We start from the raw sequence: 8,251 nt of genomic DNA, 5'->3' as shown, positions 1-8,251 counted from the left end.
GCCCCATGGGATAGTAGCTAGGTGTGGCTTCTGCCCCTCTCTCCGCAATCCCACCAAGATCCAAAGTAGGAGCCTGTTGAGCTGTACTGAGGAAATGAGGGACTCTGGAGGAATTCTGGGCTGCAAAGTGACCCAGAGGCACCCAACCAGCTCCTCCAGTCTTCTGCCTGGGTCTGCTGCTGGGTCGCCCCCTCCCCACCCCAGCTTTAGTCTTATTGCCTGGGAAGTGGGGTGGTGAAGGATCTGACCCCCAGCCCTAATTATATGACTTTGGAAATGTTGGAGCGGGGTAGGGTGGGAGAAAAAACGTCTCCCATAGCAATGCTCACACAGGTCTGGGAAGGGTCCTCTGGCTGCAGAACCTTGCTGTGGCATCGTGGTGGTGGTGGTGGTGGTGGTCTGGAGGCCATTGGCCCCAGTCCCATCTTGGAGAGGGCAAAGTGGCATCCAGGCATGCCCAAGGAGGCTGGCTTGGCATCAGAGGGCACCCCGCCCCCCCTTTGCTGAGTTTTGTTCCCGGCCCCCCACCTGGGCACAGGGCCAGGCCCCAAGGCAGGGCCCCGTCCTGGGGAACAATGCCTCCGTGTTCCTCCTCCCAGTGGAGGGGAGGTCGGTGGAGGATGAGGTGGGACAGACACGCATGCAGGGAAGGAGGGAGGGATCCAGGGAGGGCCTCTCTCCCAGGGATACTCCAGGAGCTGGGGAGTTTCCCAGAGGCCCTGGGTGTGTGCCGGGAAGCCTGAGGGGGGAGGGGACCTAGACCAGGGACCACCTGGACTGGGGTCAGAAAGTCTTCAATGGCAGCAGGAGAGGTTGGGTGGGATAAAAGGAGGGACTTCCTGAGGCTAAAGAACGCACTGTGGAACTGGAAAGAGTGGGGATTCGTGTTTGGCAGAACCCCAGAATACCCAGGCCCATGCCCTCCCAGGGAAGGGAGGGGTCCGCGGTGGCAGTGTGACACCCATGCCCGCTCCATCTCCCCTCCCCTTGTCTGCGGCCTCCTGGGTTTCTCTCCCTGCCTAGGGCAGGACCTAGGCCAAGAGGAGTTTCGGAGGTGCGATGTGAATTAGGAACCCTGCTCCCGCCCTATCCCGGCAGGAAGAGCGTTCGCTGAAAAACTGGGGCTAGACCCCGAGTCCAGGACCCAGAGGGAGGAGTTGGGCTGAGTATGGGGCCCAGGAAGAGTTGGGACAAGGGAGGAGAAAGTTGGGGCTGAGTTGGGGACGGGACAGAGTTGGGGGACCGGAGAAAGAAAGTGGGGGCGGACCGGCTCCGGGGGCACATGACGGCGGCGCCCGCCCCGCCCCGCGCCCGCCCCCTGCCCGGCCGCGGGGGAGGAGACGGGGAGGTTTTAAAAGCGATTCGACCCCGCGGCGGGCCGGCCAGTGAGTGGGATGGAGCGCGGTCGGCGACCGCCCCCGGCTCGTTTCGGCCCCGCCGCCCGCCCGCCTGTGTCTCCGCCGGCCGGGCCGGGGCGGCGGCCGGAGCCCCGAGTGCCGGCTCCCCTCCCCCGTGGGTGAGTCGGGGAGGGAACCGGGAGGGAGGCGGCGGCGCCGTGGTGGCGGCGGCAACTTTTCCGCGCCGGACTCTGGGGCTGAGTGGGGGTGCGCCCGGCGGGTCCGCCGGCCCTTGGCGAGGGGGAGGGCGCCGCCCCGCGCCCCGCCGCCGGTGGCTGGGGGAGGACCGCGGGGCCCGTGTATCTGGTGGTGGCGGCGACGGAGTCCCGGGGCGCCCCCTACAGAGCGGGGGAAGGGCGGCCCACCTCTACCCCGTCCCCTGGGACCCGCCGCGGCCCCCCCCCCCCAACCACTCCCCCACCAGGAGACTCCTGCGAGTGTGGTGGGGAGGACGGGTCCCAACGCGACCGGCGCAGGTCGATGTGGGCAGGAGTTGGCCGCAGGGTGGGAGGGTATGTGCCTCGCTTGGGGTGGAGGGAATGGCCTCTGGGGGTGCATGTCTGGGCTTTGTAGGTCGGGGTCTCCCAGAGTTCTGTGGATGCGGGTGGGAGACAGTGGTTCAAGTTTTTGACATGTCAGCCAGTGAGTGAGGGGAAGGCCTTCCACAGAGGAGAGGGCTGGGGCCCAGCAGTACAGCCTGGGCTTAGGAGGACTTGGGGGACCCTCTCCTCCCTTCCCACTCCTTCTGGCCCAGTGGAGAAGGGCTCATTCATAGGAAGGGGGCCAGGTTTGGGAGATTCCTGGAGGGCTGACTCCCCAGCCCTGCGTAGCTTGGGGTCCCCGTGCCCTCGGGAGGCAGGAAGAGGGTGAAAGCACCCAGACTGAACTCTGACCCCTTCATCCTAGCCCCAGACTGACCTCTGACCCCAGCACCGGACTTGACTGCTACCAAAGCCCCCAGCCGTACGCTGACTGTCCTATGCAACCCAGCCAGGCCCAGACCCAGTGAGTGGCCTCTTGAATGCCTTGGAGGTGCAGTTGGCTCCCTGTCACCTGTCCCCTCTGCCCCAGCCCCAACCATCTGCCTGTCCATGGCTGGTGGTATATGAGGGTGAGGCTGGGATGTGTGGGACCCTTGGCAGGAGGGGTGTCCTCTGGCAGCCCTGCCCATGCCAGCCCGAGCTGGAGGGCAGTACCCAACAGGTGCCCGGGCTTAGAGGCGAGGTGATGTAGGACACACCCTGTCCGCTCGCCCACGCACCCTGCCCGGGCCAGCCGGTGCGCATGTGTTCACATGCCACCGTCCTGGGAAGGCATGGGCCCTAGGGCCTGGTGCCAGCTCTGTCCCAGCGCCCAGGGGGCACCCATTGCCCTCTGTCCTTGCAGGATGTCCTCTGGGAGCTCCCTCAAGACCCCAACGGGCAAGTCTTGTCTGTGGGCCTGGAGGGGGCCCTAAAATAGCTGCTAGCCTGGCTCGGGGCTGGCACGCGGAGCACATGCGTGACAGGGCGTGTCCAGGGGGGTCGGGCCTGTCTGTGCTGGCCCAGCCTCTGAGTCTCGCAGACCCTTGCTCACTGGAAAGAAACAGCAGAGGCGGATGCTCCAGGGGTCCTCCCCGGGACCCCCCTACCAACCCCTGCCTGTTGTAAGTGGAGGCCAGATGTTCTGTGCAGGCCGCAGCTGCGGGGCAAACCCCTGACCCATTTGCAGTCACAGGGTCACTGGCCCCATGGGTGTAGTGGGATGACCTGTTCTCTGGGGGCCCAGGTGATGCTTTGATATACCGTAAGGCATTTTTCAGTTTGCCCTTCACTTTGGGAGGCTGGGTGGGGGAGTCTGTTCGAAGTGAAGGACACTGCAAGGAACCCTGGGCGGTCTGAAGAAAACTCCTTCCGGCCCCTCTCTGGGCTGGCTGGCTGGCCCTTTCCCACTTTGGATACACTTTATGCCAGGATCAGGCCTGGCTTTTCCTTAGACTTCCCGCATGACCTTGGGCCTGGTTCTGAATCCTCTGGGCCTCAGTTTCTCCATCTGTATATGGGAAGCATTGGGAAAAACGAGCGGATGGAAGTGTGTGCTTCCCTTCCCTGTCCTGAGCCCTCACTTTCAGATCACTTGGAGGGCACTCTGGCCACCTTTCCTCCTGCCATTGGGTGTCCTGTGTGAACACGGAGGTGCGCCTGGGGAAAGGCCGGTCCCCCGGGAAGGACGTACTCGGAAGCCAGTGGGTGTGGGTGTGTGAGAATCCTTGGGCAGAGAAGGACACCGCCATGCTGGGCACAGCTGAGTCATGCTGCAGCGGCGCCTTGCCCCAGGGTGCTGGAGCTGGCGTCGCCCTGGGTGTGGTCACTGAGCTGTGGCCCTGGGCAGAGCAGGCCTGGGTGGTCTGGGATGGGGTCCTGGATGGTGAGGGGCCAGGGAACTGACTTCTGAGATGCTAAAGCCCCTTGGCCTCCCTCTGGCCTTGGTCAGGCGTCATCGTCCAGGACCATGGTCACCCACACCCTGAGAATACCTTGGGGAGCCAAGGAATCCTGACCTTTGGGCCTGGGAATTGTCGGGGTGCTATAGGAGGGGGACAGGGCCTGGAAGCCAACAACTGCCTTCAAGGCCATTGGCCCCCAAAAGGCAGACCAGGAGGTCAGGACGAGGGTAAGGCCGAGACGGACCTGGCAGTAGGGTGTACCCCTCAGTAAAGGGCCCAAAGTGTGGCTATCAGGGGTCCCCTGGGAATTCTGTGACTGGTCCGAGGGGGAGTAAAGTTGAAGGCAGGGGTTGGAGCGTGGCGTGGCTGGGCACCATGGGAGCTGGGATGTGACTTGCACGGTTCCCCTATTTATAACAAGTGATTCAGTCCTCACTTACTCACCCCTTCCTGAGCCTGCCCCCCTCCCCCGAGCCCTGGGTGGGCAGCGGGGCCCACCCACTTACCAGTGCCCTGCCTCCCTCCAGCCGGGCGCCAACCTCTGAGGGCTGCCCATCGGGCCGGTTGTTATGGTGGCCACGTTGGGCCGGGGGTGAGGGGTGGGGGGCGGGTGGTCAGGCGGCACTTGGCTGGGCAGCCCAGGTTAGCGGCTGGCTCGGGGCCTGGCCTCGGGAGCCTCTGCGGAGAGTCTGGGCCCATTAGGCAAAGCGTTAGTGACAGGCTGGGAGGGCGGGCAGCAGCAGCGGGCAGGGCGGGGCCTGCAGCCCTTGGTATTTTCCGATCCCAGCTGCTCTGAGAGGGTGGAAAGTATTTGGGGACCAGGCTTGGGGGCGGTGGTGGTGGCGCCCCCGGCGGAAGCTGCCCCTGATTCATTCTTGGAGCATGGGGTTGGCGGGGGGGGGGCAGGCATTACAGAGTATGTCTCACGAGTCCACGCCCTGTCTGCAGAGCGTACTCAGACATACATCCATACATCCATCCATCCATCGGTGTGGCCTGGGGCCTGCTGTGCTCCCTGGGCCCAGGGCCCTTCCTCCCCACAATGCCTCCGGCTGCCAGGAGCTTGGCCCTCCTTGGACACCATCTCCCCAGAGCCTGAGAGACACGCCTATGGTAACGGGGGCCCTGCTTCTGGGCACCTGCATGACGGTGCCCCCTCCACTCGAGAACCAGGCCTTTTGCGCCTGCGGGGATGGGGAGTGGCCTTGGCCCCGGCCCGGGGCTCTGTGCAGGGGAAACCCCACAGGAAACGGGCCTGGCCAAATGGCCGCCCTTCCCGTTCTCGTCCCTGGGACACGAATGTGCTGTCTCACTTCCGGAGGCGGCCCAGGGAGGCCGGCCGCCCTGCGGGGCCTTGTCTGCTCCCGGTTGGTGCCCCTAAACCTTGAGGGAACAGGGCTGGGCTAGGGCCCGACCGTAAAGCGGGTGGCCGGTGTGTATGTGTGTGTATGGGGGAGGCACAGAGCAGGACACCTCACTCCACCTGTCTCCCAGTGGCGGCCACCACCTACCAGATCTGGACGCTGGGGTCCTACCCGTGTGCAGCGCTTTCCGTGCCATCATCCTTCCTGTTTATGCCTGGTGAATGGTGACAGAGTAGCCCCATCCTAATTACACACAGCACTCGCGGGATCCTTACCATGACATTATCCCTGCTTTGCTGATGGGGAGACGGAGGCCCAGAGAGACTGAGTGACTTGAGAGTCACCCAGCTGGGAAGCTGCGGAGCCAGGGTTCATAGGCAGCTGGACTGGCTCCAGAGTTGGATCTCCTAGCCGCAGGGCTCTCATCACACGGGAGGTCTCTGTTTACTGAACACAGGGCTGGCTTCATGGGCATGTGACCTGTGCCATTCACAGGGTCACCCGCCACTGAGAAGGACCTGGAGCTTGGGTTCATGCTCTGCTGTCGTCTTGGAATTCTTAATTTGTGAACAGGGAGCCCCAAGTCTTCATTTTGCCCTGAGTCCCACAAATGCTATAGGTGGTCTCGGTGCTAGGTACTTGCTAGGCAGCACTCTTGGTGAAACCTCACCATGCTATGTGATAGAGACTCTTGGCTCCATTTTACAGATGGGGAGACTGAGGCTTGGAGGGCATTTGGGAAACTGCCGAGCTGGAATTCGCACCTCGAGCCTGGGTCCGGTGCTCTGGGGGCGCGCATGCCTCGGGGGAGACCTGGGCGCCCGCCGCCAGCATCCGCTCACTCTGGTGGGGTGCGGGCTGAGGCCTGACCACCAAGGAGACAGGGCCACGCGGGGTGGCCCTGGTGGTTTCCTCCTGCCCTTCAGGCTTCTAGGAAGTGGCGCCAGCTGGGGTGAGATCACTTCCTCACCCTCCTGCCTGCCACCCCCTCAGCTTCCTCTCCCCGTGGCCCCAGTTAGCCTGCCCAGGGCTCAGTGGTGAGGAAAGGGAGGGGGGACCTGGCTCTGGGAGCTCCTGCAGGCTCCTTGGCTGAAAGTGACCCTCTGGGTGTCTATACCTCTCTGGGCCCGGGAGGCATGGCTGGGGCTGGGGGTATCCAGCCTGGTGGTCTAGCTCTCTTTAGTGGCTGCTGCACGTGGGGAAAAAGGGCTTCCCTGCTAGACCTCAAAGGATGGCAGCAAGTGGGGACCTGGAGGGCAGATGTCCTCAAATCTCATTACCTCCTTTTGTCTCTCCTAGGTGCCAGCTGCTGGCCCTGCCCGGTGCCCCCCCACCCCTGTGCCATGGCCGGCTGGGGTTCCTGGGGATGGGATTTGCTGCCTGTCACAAATCACATTGCCAGGGATTTCCAACCGACCCTGAGCCCTGCCTCTGGGGCCACCGCTGTCACTGCTTCCACTGAGGACACTGACCCAGGGATGGGGATGGGGTGGCAGAGAGGCCTCCGCCGCCTGCGTCTGGCCTGGGGAGCAGGGCTTAGCTGCTTGTGAGCAGGTCCACAGCAAGTCGTGTTCACAGTGGCTAAGTTCCGCCCCCCGGGGCCCCGCCTCCTCTGGCCCTGCCACCTCTCCCCTCCGCCTGCCTGTCCGACCTCCGGGCCTCCCTGGGCTCTGCCTCCCGTGCCTACTGAGCTGAAACACAGTTGATTTGTGCAGACTGGCTCAGTTCAGCAGGAACAGGAGTCAAGCCCCCTTGGAGTCTTCGGCCCCCGCCTGCCTTGGGTGGGCCATTCGCCTCCTGTGAGAAGAGATGAGGACCCTGCCCTGGACCTGTGTCTGGAGGAGGAACCTGGGGACGAGTGGAGCCTGGGATGGGATGGGTCAACCCCGCTGTCTGCTGCAGGCCCCCTCCTCCAGTTCTGCACTTGGGGACCCTCACACAGTCCCATCTCAGGCTGGGCTGTGTTCCCAGGGAGGATGGGTAGGCAGGCGGGTGGCCAGCCTTTCCATGAAAAAAGGAAGCCAGCTGTGTCCCCGCCTGGCCGACCCTCGGCCCCTCCTCTCCCAAGCTTGGTTGGGGGATGGCTGGCTCGCATCTTCCCAGCAGTCAGTTACCCAAGAGGAAGCTGCCTTGGGCCCCCAGACCGTTAAATGCCAACTCCAGGCTTCCGGAACCAGGCTGGCCTGACCTGAACCTGCCTGGCCCCTTCTCCCTGGGCCTGCGGCTTCCTAACTTGGGGGGGAGGAGCCATGACACCCTCCTGGCACGTGGGGCAGGGAATGAGGTCCCTGTGGGCCCAAAGGACACAAACAGGCCCGCTCAGTCCTTGGGTGGTCCCAGGGCATGGATGCATTGAGACTTTGTCCATCATCAGATGGAATGGGGCTCTTTTGGGGGTAAGACTGGGGAGGCAGTGTGAAGCCCCCCCCGAGTTGTCTCAGTGTACCCCTGTCCCACTGGGGCAGACAGCAGCTTGGGAAAGTCTATGCTGTGTGTCGAGCCTGTTGTCCAATTAAATAAAAGCTGCCCCCTGCCTCATTCCTGAAGGTCTGGTGGTTCGTGATTTATTCTGGCCTCCAACCCTGGAGCTTCTGGCTTTTTGACTGGGGAGGGTTGATTGGTCTGAATTTACTGTCCTGGCATCCTGGGCTCCTGACTTCACAGGATCCCCATCCGCCTGCTCTGAGGAAGGTGATAATTTAGTCACATGGGCGGAAAGGGTGCCCTTGTCATGGAAAGGTGACCTTGAGGAGTGTCCTAGGGATGGGTGTTGGGCTGGAGGGACTGACTTTCAGGGGTGGTGTGGTGACAGGGAGGACTGTTCTTGGAGGGACTTAGATGGGATCGTGATGAGGCATGCCCCACATCCAGGGCTGGGCGTGGGAGAGAACGGGACCCAATCTAAGCTGGTGGCTGGGGGTGACCCTAAGGGAAACACTGGACATTTGGGGATAACTGGGACCTGAAGGTTTTGATCTAGTGACATTTGGGGATGATTTAGACATAAGGGACCACTGGGGCTGGGGGTAAGATTTGGGGTGTGTGGTATCTGAGACGGCTGGTGG

The 8,251-nt window shown here is 63.1% G+C and overlaps 1 long non-coding RNA gene across 1 annotated transcript; it reads left to right on the top strand.

Moving 5' to 3' along the window:
• The first annotated feature begins 659 nt into the window (after positions 1 to 659).
• LOC117311733 (uncharacterized) lies at positions 660 to 7,732 on the top strand. The gene is made up of 2 exons (XR_004526022.2): positions 660 to 1,516; positions 6,486 to 7,732. It is a non-coding gene; the product is annotated as an uncharacterized lncRNA (long non-coding RNA).
• Positions 7,733 to 8,251: the final 519 nt, after the last annotated feature.

The sequence above is a fragment of the Tursiops truncatus genome, chromosome 3 (assembly GCF_011762595.2).
Source record: "Tursiops truncatus isolate mTurTru1 chromosome 3, mTurTru1.mat.Y, whole genome shotgun sequence".
NCBI classification, from domain to species: Eukaryota; Metazoa; Chordata; class Mammalia; order Artiodactyla; family Delphinidae; genus Tursiops; species Tursiops truncatus.
This window is presented reverse-complemented; position numbering and strand designations above follow the sequence as displayed.